General features: G+C 40.4%; 1 long non-coding RNA gene across 5 annotated transcripts in view; it reads left to right on the top strand.

Moving 5' to 3' along the window:
- The window catches only part of LOC138151250 (uncharacterized), a 364,336-nt gene that overhangs the window by 112,603 nt on the left and 237,054 nt on the right, over positions 1-14,679 (top strand). Inside the window, exon 7 of one of the 5 annotated variants that reach the window (XR_011165778.1) lies at positions 9,391-14,148. The exons of the other annotated variants lie outside the window; for them this stretch is intronic. This is a non-coding gene — a long non-coding RNA (uncharacterized lncRNA). Of the gene's footprint in view, positions 1-9,390; positions 14,149-14,679 lie in introns of those variants that run through there. 5 annotated transcript variants of the gene reach the window in all.

Raw genomic sequence — 14,679 nt, 5'->3', positions numbered from 1 at the left:
GAAATTAAAAACAAAATTAGCAAGATGGTTGAAGGAAATCTAAAAAATCCATAAAACCAAGTGGGAGGCTCCCAGACAAATCAGTTCAGGGGTCGACCTTCCCTAAGAGAGATGTAGAGAACTATTCACAGTTTAGGGACAGAACCTATTATAAAAGTAGATAGGAGTCCTAAAATGATCATATTGGTGTCTTCTCAGAAAGTCTCCCCCCTTTTGTTTTTGCACCCCCCAAAGCACAACATAAAAGAGCGGGGATAGATTTCATAACAACTAGTACTGTCCCAAAGTAAAATAGGCTCTATTGGGAGGCAGGTTTTAGTTTCCTATCACTGAAGGTCTTCAAGAGGAAGGTGGATAGTTGTCTGGTATGTTGTAGGTAGGTAGCACAGTAGATTGAATCCTGGACTTGGACTCAGGAAGACCTGAGTTCAACATCTAGCTTCAATAAACTATGTTACCCTGGGGAAAGTCACTTTACAGCTGTCTTCCAGTTTCTTCCTCTGTAAAACCAAGTCAATACTACAATTGCTACTGGCATCCACAGGACAGTAGACTGTTCTATTAACTTCACTCATCATCCCTATACCTACCTCCCAGGGTTGTTGTAAGGATCAAATGAGGTAATATCTGTAAAACACTTTGAAAACCTTAAAGACCTATATAATTGCTAACTATTGTTATGTTGTAAATTGAATGCCGACTCAGTTGTGGATTGGCTTAGATGAACTCTGAATCTGATTCTGTGAAGAAGAACTTTTGCAATTTAGGTCAGTATGGATTAGGAAAAGCATTAGACAGAGTCAAAAAATCTCTGTGCCTCAGTTCTGCTATGTCCCATCTATGTGACTTTGGGTAAGTTTCTTGATTTTTCTAAACTGAACTTTGCTGATGTGTAAAAATATGACTTGTACTGTATACTTCTTAGAGTTACTGTGTTTTTGTCTGGACCTGTGATTTCATTTATTCAGAGAATTTCTGGTGAAAAAAAACTCATTTTCTGAGATCAGCAGCTCTGCTGTAATTTATCATAAGAAAGTCACTTAATCTCTCTTGGGGCTCAGTTTTTCATATCTATGAAATGAAAGGGTCATACCACTAGAATATTTTTGAATTCTCTTGCAATTTTAAATCATATGAGTCTATGGTCATTTGATGTCTAAATAATAATAATAGTAACCATTTATGTGGCACTTTAAAGTTTGCAAAGTGTTTGACAACTCATTTTATTTTCATGCTATTATCTCCATTTGTACAGATGAGGACACTAAAATACCATCTAGATCTAATAAGCTCTGATTTAGCTGTCATGCTATTGGAAGTGCTCCCATCTTTGGAAATGGTTGAGCACCATCACTGTTTCAGGGAAGACTTTGGTTGAGAGAATGGATTAGATGTCACCTGAAGGTACCTTTCAACCTTATGATCCTAATATAGAAAATCATTGTGGCTTATCAAAATATAACTAAAAATATGGAGAAATGGCCTGTCCCTCTATGAACTAGAGGTCTAAGGAGGACGTAGGGAGCACAGTTGGTAGCAGAGAATATTCTGTGTCCACAATCTACTGCCAAGTGAAAGATAAAGACATTATGACACAGGGAGTGATTGTCCAAGTGTCAAAACAGCATCATCTGGGAATGGAGGGTTGCTATGAGCAGATCACCTCCTGTCTCTTTTGCTTTGATCACACTGTCCTTATTTATAAGTACCTGGTATCTTTGGTCATCTGAATCTGATCCTTTCTCATTTATCTCCCCCTCCCCAACTGACCTTGTCTAGTGTGGTCTCTGTACTAAAAAGCTCCCAACCAAATTGATCAGCTGAGCCTGATACCTCTGGAATTAAATCCGAAGGGATTTGGCGTTTGCTGCTAGCTTGACAACCAATGGACCTCTCTCCATATACGATTCATAGGATATTAGAGCTGGGAGATGATTTGGTCCAGTATCCCTATTTGTTGGATGAGGAAAGTGAAGCTTAGAGAGGAGAATGAATTTGCCCAAGGCTACACAATTAATTTAGTGGCTGAGCTGACTCTTGGAACTCTGACTTTAGGATTTTCTCTACTCTTATACCACACGGCCTTCAGACACTTAATAGAAAGTCAGATGGCTCTTTGCTAAGCTGCACTACATGGAATCCTGGGTGAGAGTTTCTTTATGGAGATCTGGGTGCTGAAATGCAGAGATGTTATAAAGATTTTTTTTTTCCTTTCTTTCTCATCATCTCCTGGAGCAACTATTTTGTAAGGAAAGTAACAATGTCAGAGCTGACTAGAAGAGAATTGTCATTCAGCTTAGCTTGCCCTCCAACAGAGCTCCCCGTACAGTGTGGTTTGGGGAAGGCTTTAATACCTTTGGGAAGTGCCTTATCTCTTTGCCTAATCCCTCAGGGGGCCTTTTCCTGGGTCTGCTCTCTGACCGCTAGGTGGTAGCACACATCTTCCTAAACCTTTCCCTGTGGAGGCTGATGGAGCCTGAGCTATTTCCCCTTAAGAAGGGCCATCCAGAGAACCAAGCAAAAACTGGAGTAGTAATTCTTGGGCCCAACTAATCTCTATAATTCATCCTATCACAGATATATGTGGCAGCTGCAATAGTGGGGTGATGTTCTCTCATTCGGTTGCATTACTGGGATGCTATTTCCAATCTCCCTGAGATTAGAAAAGGGATTACAATTGGCCCCTAGACCTTGCTGTGTGATCTTTATCAATCTTGCCTTGGCATGTGGGGAGTTCCTCTGAGTCTCGTGTGTTTTGTGAGTGAATCTAGCATACATACCTGGGACCCCATGAGTATACCCTGCATGCCTTCTTGGGCTGTTATTTAACTCCAAACCACTGTCCTTTGTTCTTAACCTTGGACCATGATAAAGCCTTTGGAAGGGATAGATAGATTATTTTGGGTCTTGTCTTTTTTCTCTTGGCTTGGGGGCAATTTGATTCAGCAAAGATTTGCTAAGTGCCCACTATACTGATTGGTTGAGTGAGTGAGTGTTAACTCACTTAACTCAATATTCTTAGCTTGTTAGCTAAATAAAATGAAGAGCTAAATATTGTTATCAAAATTCTTAGCATGTTCATCTCCCCTCCAGCCTGAGCAGGTGCTCAATAGATGCTTGTAGATTACTCATAACCGGGGCTTCCTTGGACCTCTTGCCATCTGTCCTGATGCCACGTGATACTCCCTATTTTCCTACCCCCTTTCCCCTTCTTGCTCTGGGAATACTAACCACATCAATGTTACCATTGCTACTGGAATCCACAGGATAGAAGACTGCTCTATGATTCCACTGAGACCAAACCTCCCTTCCCTGACTATCCATGTGTTTTGTATCTCTCTATTATAATGTAAGCTCTCTGAGGGCAGGGACCATCTCATCTCATTACTCTGTCCGCAGAAGCTAGCACAGTACCTGGCATGTAGTAAATGCTTATTAAATACTTCATTCATTCATTTATTCATACATGCATCCACTCATTCACTCACTCACTCATTTATTCATTCACTCATTCATTCACTCACTCATTCATTCATTCAACCTCTTTCTAGACTTTTATCCAGTGTTGCTCTTCTTTTCCTTTCCCTGCCCAATGTAGCCAGCTGTAGTAGGAGTTAAAACCTGAATTCATTTGGTTTGTGGGACAAATGCCAGTCCCCTGTGAAACGGAAATAATTTCTTTTCCTATTCAGGGCCCTGGCCATACACAGCTCTCTATCGGAACAAACTGTAGTTATGATTTCTGCACCACAGGGAAGAAGAGCTTTACAGAATCACCTACTGTGCAGGGAGCCCCTAAAGAGAGCCGGGCTCCTGATTATAATGCCTTCTTCGAGGAATTTCCCAGGCACTAATTAGCTTAATACTTTAGGCTATTATAAAGCCCTCTCCTCAGGAGCCCCATGTTCTCTGCAAACAGCCATTACTTACAGTGTGCAGCCTCGATGTGAGATGGCTACAGCGGAACACATTTGTTTCCTGTGTGTGTGTGTGTGTGTGTGTGTGTGTGTGTGTGTGTGTGTGTGTGGTGTAAATCCAAGCACATGGAGAAGTAATACAACCTGAATCCTGGTGCTGGCACTGTTACAGGGCCCTGGGCAAGTAATTTAACTTCTATTGGTCTCAGTTTCCTAATCTGTAAATGGGACTTATAATTCCTGCCTTGGCTAATTTCCAGGGCACCTTGGAAGATAAAATGAAAAGAATAATGTGAAAATTCTGTAGCAAAGGGAAAAGCCACAGTACAAATGCCAAGTATTATTAGTATTGTTTTCAAACACACACACACACACACACACACATATATATATATATATATATATATATATATATATTAGATGAATCTGATGATGTATAAGTCTTGGTTATTACAATAATCTGCTGCTGAGGTAGAGTTTTCCTGGCAAATATGTAGGGCAATTGTTGACTTCTGATCTGTCTCTGAAGTTTTAATTCCTCCTCTTCCCCCCTTTGAACTCTGCTCCCACCAAAGTGATTCATTCACTTCCCTCCTAGTAGGGTGTAAATAGTGCCACACTCAGAATTAGGAAAGACATGGTTTTGAAGGCTCTCTTTGACAGAGCTTTTGCTCTCTGACTATGGGCCAGTCCTCCAACTTAACTGTTAACTTCCATTTCATCACCTATAAAACAGGGATATTGGCACTTGTCACACCTACCTCAAAAGGTTAGTGTGATGATCAAATGAGATGGTGTAGACCAGTGGTGTCAAAGTCAAATAGAAAGGGGGCTAAATAGAATTTCAAATAGAAATGAACCCTACATAAATATCCCTGCAGAGCCATATGTTGACTTAGAAAACCACACATATTTACACATTTCTTTTTTTATTAATACAGCAACACATTAAAATCAGATAAGAACTACATTTTAATCTGATTTGAGCCACACTTGGGAGTGTCAGTGGCCACATGGGGTCTTCAGGTTACACCTTTGATGTAGACAGAGTGCTCTGTAAGTCTTAAGACTATAGAAACATCAGTTATTATTACAGTTTTTCCACCTCCTTGCCTTTGCTCATACTAGATAGAACTGTGGATAGAACTGAGAGTCAGGAGACTTAAGTTGGAATTCTGGTTCTCACACTTACTAGTTGTGAGTTTATCTTTGAACCTCATCTGTAAAATTGGCACAAAAAAATCTTCGTGCTGCCTTCTTTACAGAATTGTTGTGAAGAAAACTCTTTGTAACCTTTAAAGTGCCACGTAAATGTGTTGCTGTTCAGTCATGTTTTAGTCATGTCTGACTCTTTGTGATCCCATTTTGGGGTTTTCTTGACAAAGATATTAGAGTGGTTTGCCATTTCCTTCTCCAGCTCATTTTACTGAGGCAAATGGGGTGATTTGCCCAGGGTCACACAGCTAGTAAGTGTCTGAGGTAAGATTTGAACTCATGAAGATGAGTCTTCCTGACTCCAGGCCTGGTGCCCCTGGCTGGTAATTGTCAAGAACATCCATTTCCTCATTCTTCATCTATCTAAGCCCTGCAATACTTCAAAATCCATATCGAGTCCTATTTCCTTTGTAAAACAGGATTTCCTGAAGCCACAGTGATTTTTCCCTTCTCTGTACTTCAGTATTTATTGTTTGCTCTCTTATTATAACATGCATATAAGTCACCATATGCATCCCTGTATGGCTTTTTACTTTTACTGTATGTATCCAGTCTGGCCAACTGGACCGTAAACTCCTTGACAATAACAATTGTATCTTTTATCCCACTGTGACCCTGGCCCGTAGCACTGCTTTTTGCTCTCTAAATGTCCACCAGTGATGAGAATTGCCGGTTTGGCTTAGTTCATCTCCTCTCTTGCTGCAGTGTTCAACAGTACATGCTTTGAAGCCAAATGGGAGAGAAAATTACCTTTCAGTCTTCCCTGTTGTAGACAGAACCATAGTGTCAACCCATGAAAATTCAATTCAGTGCAATTTAAGAGGTATCTATGAAGTGCCTACTATGTACCAGACTCTGTATTCTGTGCTGGAGATGCAAGGACAGAAATGAAATAGTTCCTGCCCTCAACGAACCTACATTCTACTATAGGGTACAGCATATACAGTTAAGTAAATATAAGATCTTTTCAAAAGAAGTAAGATGTGATTTCCTCAGTGGGATGAGTGGCAAGGAATAAGAATGTTAACTGAAGGAGCCAGAAGCGGCCTCTTGGAAACCCCACTCAGGGCTTCCCTACATAGATTTACAGCATCTTGGCCTCCAATCTACATGGCAAAATTATTTTTGTAGTTACCTCTAGCTTAAACGGCTGTTTTTGCTTGTTTGGTGACTTGGGGAGTTTATCTAAAGCACCACCTTTGTCTTTTTAAAGTGCTAGACTGTTGACTGTTTCAGAAATAAGAAGACTTTTTTTTTTTGGTAGGGATGTTGTGAGGATATATAAATAGCATGTGGATTGCCTGCGCTTCTCGCTCAATAAGCAAAACATAACAAAAACATAGAAAAAAAACCATAAAAAGTATAAGGCGATATTATTGCGTTATACTAAGCCACAAATATAAATTATATTCATCCACAAATATTTGTCATTTTCTTTAAACTGCAGTTCATTCTCTCCCTACCTACTTTGTATTTGCTACACAGATTAATAAAAGAAGAAAAGCTTATATCTTACATTATTAATGGAAAGTAAATTTGGGGGTCAGCTAGGTGGTACAGTAGATAGAGCACTGGTCCTGAAGTCAGGAAGATCTGAGTTCAAATCCAACCTCAGATACTTACCAGTTATATGGTAACTTAACCCCAACTACCTCAAAAAAAAAAAGGAGAAAAAGAAAAGTAAATTCTACTTGGATTTGAATTCTGGATTCACCACATATTAGTTATGTGGCCAAGGGATGGATAAGCCACTTTAGCTCTATGATCCTCAGTTTTCTCATCTATGAAATGGTACTACCTACCTCATAATAATGGCACTAACTACTTCATTGGGTTGTAAGGAAAACGTATCAACTGTAAATCATTATATAGGTTTTTATTATTGTTTTTTACCTTCTAGAGACAGGTACAATCTCCCAGGTACCCAGAGATATACTATCTTGCTAGAAAATACTAGAGATTATTCTCTCTTTTTGGGGGGTGAGGGCAATTGGGGTTAAGTGACTTGCCCAAGGTCTCATGGCTAGTTTTTGTGTTAAGTGTTTGAGGCCAGATTTGAACTCGGGTCTTCCTGACTCCAGGGCTGATGCTTTATTCACTGTGCCACCTAGCCACCCCAGAGATTATTCTCTTTATTCAGGAGCAGATGAAGTGGAATTTGGGGAGGAGAGCACAATATAATTCTTTCTCTTGGAATCAGTGCTGATTGCTAGTCTCTGTATCCAAGATCTGTGAACTCATTTTATTGAGTGTTAAGCAGCTATCTATCTCAAGTACTTCCTCACCTCAGTGTGGAAGAGTTTCTGACATGAGTCAGGGAATTAAGAAGTGATTCACCAAATGTCCATTGTTCTCTGGTTCTTCATCCTAAGGAGGGCCTGCTTCCTATAACAAGAGGGCTATATATAGCTGTTTTACATTTCAGGAAGGATATTGATGAACTGTGGAGAATCCAGAACATGGGAGTCAGGTTCATGAAGGGCCTCAAAAATCATCATGTATAAATGTCAGATGAAGGAATTGAGGAAGTTGAGTTTGGAAATGAGATTTAGGGAAGATCTGATGGGTATATTCAATATTTGATGTGCTGTCTTGTAGAAGAGGGATAGATTTATTCTGCCTGGCTAACAGGGAAGAACTAGGAGATTGGGCAGAAGTTGTAGATGGTCATATTTTGACTCCATGTTATATAGAAAAATGGAAGAATTTGAGCTTTCCAAGAGTTGAACAGGATGCCTTTTGAGGAAATGGGTTCCCACTCACTTGAAGGACTTAAGCCAAGCCTGGATGACCATTTGTTGAGAATACTGGTACAGCCTGAACTGGAGGAAACCTTGCAACTCTGAGGTTCTGGATTCTGTCCAATTCTGATCCTAATCTCAGGTTATATAAGCTGTTCCAGAGATTGAGCTAGATGACTAAAGATGTCACTTGAAACTCCTTTCTGTAGGGACCAATGGTTCTCTTATGAGACTCAGGTTCAATCTTTATTGAGATCTTGGCTTTGTTTTTCTATTTATAAATTGAATTCAATTCAACAAATATTTATTAAGGACCTAAATGTGGAAGGTCCTATGCTAGGAGCCAGACACATTGCTTGGACTTACCCCTGAGCTTTGGGTCATCCATTTTTTATATTAGAAGGGATCCAAAAGGTTACTTAGTCCTTTGTCCTACCTCTATGGAGTATTTCATCTGAATGATCTTAGACAGAAGGATAGCTTTTTCACATTTCCACCAGAGAAGATAATTCCACAGGCTTTCCTGATCACATATTCTGTGCCTATCAATCTATAAACAATTAGTCAATTGACAAGCACTTATAAAGAAACTACTGTGTGCTAGGTGTTGAGGACATAAAGATCAAAAATATGATAGTATCTGTCCTCTAGGAGCATATATTCTATTAGACTTCCTTTTTCCATTTGCTCCTCCCCAGGAGAAAACCAGTTATTCTTTACTCTTTTTTAAAATATAATAATCCGTGATAGGCCTAAAGACTATTAAAAGCCCCTCCACTGTCTCTGCTTCTCTAGGCTAAATAACTAAGCTCCTTGATCACTTCCTCTTGAGTCTTATTCGCTGGTCTTTGGGGCTTTCTGTGGAGAGCAAAGCATTCTAATTTGTTTTTGGAGAAAGGCGACCTGGCACTTTTAAAAAAAGCAAGGGGCTGTACTTTAGATAAGCTTCCTCTCCAAACAATTCAAGGACAGAACCCTTGTGAGAGCCCAATCAGCTCATCAGAGGTTAGTGGCATCTCTGCTGACTCCAGATTCTCATGCTTTTCTTTTCCACGGGCACCAATTATAGACCTAGAACACAGCCAGGAGGTGCCGCCTAACAGTGTTTGATTTATTAGTTTTATTAAACCCAGATGCCTTTAATGCGGAGTTGTTTGGAGACTGCACTGGGTTCCCAGATACTTTATTCCAGCTATTGGCCAATATATGAATTATCTTCAAAGGACACGGCTTTTGCCTTTTATCACATTTTCCCTCCAACTACGGGGGAAGAGGTCACTTGGGAGACACATCCTTTCATGGAGAGAAAGTAGCCTCGTAGATCAAAAATGTGTTTGTTCTGGGATGAAAAAGTAGCCAGGCCCTCCCCGAAGAAGGGGGCCAACCACTGAGTCTCTTGGGGATCCTCCTCATCAGCTATACCCCTAGTTGGCTCAGGAAGCAGGGGTTCTAAGAGTGTGACTGGTAAGCAGGGAGAAGGAGACATTCACTGAAACCTTTTCTAATTATTGCTTTAGCAGAGAGAGGCCTGGATCCATGGGCAAGGCTTGGAAGGCACTGGCAAAGGGGTTGCTGGGTATGTATATTGGTTAGGGACTTCATTCAGTCTTGCCCCTGCTTAACCTTTACATGGGTTAGTTAGCCCAGGCCTATATGGAGCAGTGCTTAGGGAAACAAAATTTTCTCTTCCATTCTTTCATTTGGAAAGCTTGCCTGGAGTGTGTGGGAGGTTTGCTGGTGGTAGTGTGGGACAGTGGAGAATCTGTACAGTATTTCTTTGAATAATGGTGAGGGATAAGAGGAGATGGAAAGTCTAGGTAGGTAGAAGAATACCATTTAGAAAAGTAAGGACCAAGAGGAGTTTGGCAGCTACATGTGTTATCCTAAGGCCTACCCCCACCATTTTTTAACTGGAATGCTTCTCTAACTAGATTCAGAGGTTAGCCCTTCTTTGGAAGGGAGGCCTGAGTGAGTCAGACCAACCTTGTTTGTATTCTTAGTGGGGTGTCGGGGAGATTTCAGGCTTTTTAAGACCAAGCTTGTCCAAGCAGCCTCCCAGGCTTGGGGATGGATGTTACCAGTCAGAGCTTGATTCCTCTTCCCCAGCTGCCAAATGAAGCCCTGGTTCATAGAAAATAAACTCACAAAATGCCAGAGGAAAAAGGTAACAAACAAACAAAAGGATTTGTGGGATCCTTGCAGCAAACACCAAAGAGGGGAGTTAAGCCTGAGCTTCCCCACCCAGGGATTCTAGAGTGAGGGTCACAGGCCAGGAGGCTGAGGCTGTGGCTAGAATTACCTGCAGTTTTCTTGCCTCATAAATCCCTCCAGTGCTTAAGGGAGGGTGAGCATTGGGAGGGATAGGGAGGAGCCTGGGTTGGGTGCTGGTTTAGGCCTTTAGCATCTTCTGTCATCATCTGCTTAGCACTTGGGTGAATAACCACCAGAGGGAGGCAAGGCAGGCACCAGCTGCCATTGGCTAAAGCCGTCCATGAAAGTGGCACCTGTGTTCTCCTGGAAGCATCCTCAGGAGGAGCAGTAAATGTGATACCTACCAAAGGGGAGAAGAATGCAGCCTCAGGAGAAACAGCTGCGAATCAAGGAGAGAGGAATTTATAGTTTGGGGGAGGTAAGGATAAAAGGGAACGGGGAGTAGAAGAGAGAGGGGAGAAGGAGTAACTTGAAGATGAAACCACAGAAATTATTTCCTTTCATCCTAAAAGGCTTTTAGGGTTTAGAGCAGGTGATAGGCCCACATTAGCACCCCTATTCTGTGTGCCTGTCAGAGCGTTTAATCATATTTCATCCTTTCCCATTGGCATGCTGGGGAAGGGGCAGGTGGGGGGAAGCAACTACTTGGGGAAGGTGAGTCTTACTTTATGATGATAAAATCATCAATTTGTTTTAATTTTTGATTAACAAACATTTTTTCCTCCCTCTCTCATTCCTCTTCCTCTAAACGAGAAGAAAACAAAAAAAGAAAATAAAAACCCTCATAAAAAATGTACACAGTCCAGCAAAATAAATTTCCATATTGGCCACGTCCAAAAATATATGTCTCAATTCTGCATCATGAGTTTGTCATATCCTAGATGACCAGTTCTTCAACATTGGTCCCCTGGAATGGTGTCTGTTCATTGCATAAAAGATAATTGATTTATAACTGGAAAGATATTGGCGACCGTCTAATCCAATCTCTTCATTTTAAAGATAAGGAAAATGAGATCCGAAGAGGGGAATGACTTTTCCCATGGTCATACAAATAGAAAGGAGCCAAGATGAAATTTGTATTTTGGTTCTCTGACTCTAAATCCATTGCTGTTTCTGCTATACTGTGCCAAGGTTGTGGACATTTCTGGAAGTAGTACTATATTTGGGAGTTAGAGATCCTGATTTCTCATTCTGGTTTCACCCCCGAAACACTGTGTGACCTCTGGCAAATAGATTCCATTGAATTTAACAAACATTCATTCACTTCATCTTCCTGTGACTGAGTTTCATTATCTGTGAAATGTGGAGAAGGATTTCTGTCGATGTTCACAAGAGAAAGGACTTGGAAAGCCAGATGGAGGATTCACGCAGATCTTTAGAAGTTTGGTATTACAGAAATCCAGAGGATTGTCACCATTTTTATTATGTTACGCCCAATAACACCATGATTCCCAAAGGTTGCAGATGAACCACAGAATGATTGGTACGACTGTAACCAATTCAGGCTAGATCAGAACTTATGAGGTGTTAAATTGTTGTGAACCCTAACTCCAGTCCCTGGATTGAAACCAAGCATAAGTAGAATTGCTTCTAGTTGTGATTACTCAAGGGGGCTTTCAGGTACAAGACAAAGGAGATTCACAGAATATTTGAACTGGAGGGAGCATTAGAGAACATTGAGTTCAAGCTGTATGAACATTTTAGCCACTTTATTTTCAGAATTCCAAATTGCTTTCCAAAATGGCTGTACTAAATAACTGCTCAATCAGCAATGCACTAGCATTCCTACCTTCCCACAACTCCTTAAAAAAAAATAATTGAATATTCCCATCTTTTGCCATCTTTGTCAATGGACTAGGTGTAAGGTAAACAATTCAAGGTTGTTTTAGTGTTGATTTCTCTTGTTCTTAGTGACTTGGTACATTCATCTGGCTTTTAATACTTTGTAATTCCTCTTGTGAGACTGGTTTGTTCAGATATGCTGACATATGAAGACCTTGAGGCTCATGACATTTAGTGACTTGCTCAAGGTCATACAGGTATTGAATGCCTCTGCAGCAACTGGAACTGGGATATCTTGGCTTCTGAGGCATCACATCACAGAGCAATAATGAGAAGAAGCAACATAGTGTTTGTCTTTCTTCTTCCTAAGAAAAGTCAGCTAGGTGGCACAAGGGATAGAGTAAAGGACTGAGAATCAAAAAGACCTGAGTTTGGATTTTGCTTCAGACACTACCTTCTGGTGTGACCATAAGCAAGTCATTTAAACTCGCCTAGTCTCAGAGTCCTCATCTGTAAAATGGGAATAATAATGGCACCTATCCCCTAGGGCTGTTGTGAGGACAAAATGAGTTAACACACATAAAGCACTTCGCAAACTTTGACACACTGTACATGTGCTAGCTGGGATGAGGAAAATGGAGGAATTCTCAAAGATTTACTTGTCCAATGCTTACTCATCTTTAGGAAGTAGGCAGCAGAAATAAAAGTTTATGGACTAGATGAAGTCACCTTGTATTTAGAAAACCTAGGCTCTGGTACTATGTCTCCTATTTATTACTCATAGGATACCCCCAAAGACCACTGGATTTAGAATTAGGAGTTTGAATGACCACCTCTTTGGGCATCTGTAAAAGGAAACAGTTGGACTAGATGAGGTTTTTAAGGTTCCCTTCAAGTCTTGATCTTCCTATATACTAATGGTAGGTAGCTTTGTGATCTTAAGCCCTTCACTTCCCATCTCAGTGAGTCATTTTCCTCATCTGTAAAATGAGATTTTTAGACTAGACAACCTCAAAACTTCCCTTCGGGTCTAACATTGTATGAGAAAAACATGGAATGAGGACAATCACCGAAATCATCCTAACCCTTGCTAAGTCCTAGATTTGATATTGGTTTTACTCTCCCTTCTCTAGATAGGAAATCTGACATTATATTGGGATAGTGATAGAGATGTGGGGAGAGGAGAAACTTCTAAACAGGTGTCAGCTGCCTCAAAAAAAAAGTTTCAACAAGTTTGGCTAGAAATCAGTCAGCAGCTACATCTGTGATCCTGACACCGGGTCTGCAACAATCTGATTTGGAGCCCAGGCAGATGGACGGTTCGCCATGTGCTGGCTTTGTTCCTGGCTCCCATTTTCTACCAGCACTTGTTAACTTGGATCAGTCCCTGGGATGCTAGAAGCAACTCCTGTTCTCTGAGCTTTTCACACATACCCACATGTATGCACACGTACGATTCTATTTGCTAGTTATCATTGTGTACATTCATGCAATGAAGGAGCTTGGAGTCCTCACCCCCAAATCAAATTCAGTCAAGTTGGGGAAGCATGGACAAGTGCATAGGGCCAGACTGGTATCTATCCTGGAAATCAGTAATGTATCTCAAAATGAATGGTCTCTTGGTTTAGCAAATTATCTATTGTAACCCTAGTAAGACATGTAGGCAGACAGATAAGCACCGGTATTTCTTTTTTTAAATTTAAGACTAAAAAATATCTTTTGATTTCTCCTGTGTCCCTTCCCCTTTCCAGAGAACCACTATTTATTATAAAGAAAAGAAAAATAGGAAGAAAATAAAAATTTAGAAATAACTGCTCAATACATTGAAAAAATATGACATACAATATTTCAAATTTGTGAACCTCTGCCTTTGCAAAGGAATTGGAGGATGTGTCTTCTCATATTTCTTCTTTGGCTTCTAAGATCTAAGTTTGTTCTTTAAAATTTCACAATATTTGTGTTCAATAATTTTTTGGTTGTTTTTCTTTCCATTTACATTGTTATAGTTTTTGTGTATATTGTTTTCTTGGCTCTGCTTACTTCACTTTGCATAAGTTCGTTTAAGTCTTTTTGGAGTTCTCTGCATTCATCATGCTTGCATTCTATTATATTTATGAACTGCATTTTGTTTAGCTATTCCCCAATCAATGGGCATCTCCATTGTTTCCAGTTCTTTGTTTTATTTTTTTTAATTTTTTTTAAAGCAATCGGGGTTAAGTAACTTGCTCAAGGTTACACGGCCAGTTATTTCTGGGTGTGGTGCTGAGTATCTGAGCCCGGATTTGATCCAGGTCATCCCGACACTGGAGCTGGTGCTCTTACTCACTGAGCCACCTGGCTGTCCCTAAGCAATTGGGGTTAAGTAACTTGCTCAAGGTTACACGGCTAGGTGTTTCTGGGTGGGTGCTAAGTGTCTGAGCCTGGGATTCGATCTCCAGGTCATTCCAACACTGGAGCTGGTGCTCTTACTCACTGTGCTACCTGGCCACCCCTTCTTTGTTTTATTTTTGTTTGTTTTTGCTACCACAAAAAGTGTTGCTAGAAATCTTTTGGTGTAGATGGAATCTTTTTTTTTTAGTGACCAATTGGGGTAGGTGCCTAGCAGTATAATGTCAAGGTGCATGAACATTTTAGCCACTTTATTTGCAGAATTCCAAATTGCTTTCCAGAATGGCTGTACTAATTCATAGCACCATCAACAATGTATTAGTATACCTATCTTCGCACAACTCTTTCAAAACTGGATATTCCCATCTTTTGCCATCTTTGGCAGTTTACTAGGTATAATGTGAACATTCAAGGTCACTTTGATA

The sequence above is a fragment of the Petaurus breviceps genome, unplaced genomic scaffold (assembly GCF_028583685.1).
Source record: "Petaurus breviceps papuanus isolate PSGF00001 unplaced genomic scaffold, PetGlider_PUasm1.0 90895, whole genome shotgun sequence".
Lineage (NCBI taxonomy): Eukaryota > Metazoa > Chordata > Mammalia > Diprotodontia > Petauridae > Petaurus > Petaurus breviceps.
The sequence above is the reverse complement of the archived record's forward strand: the minus strand, read 5'-3'. Positions and strand labels throughout refer to the sequence as shown.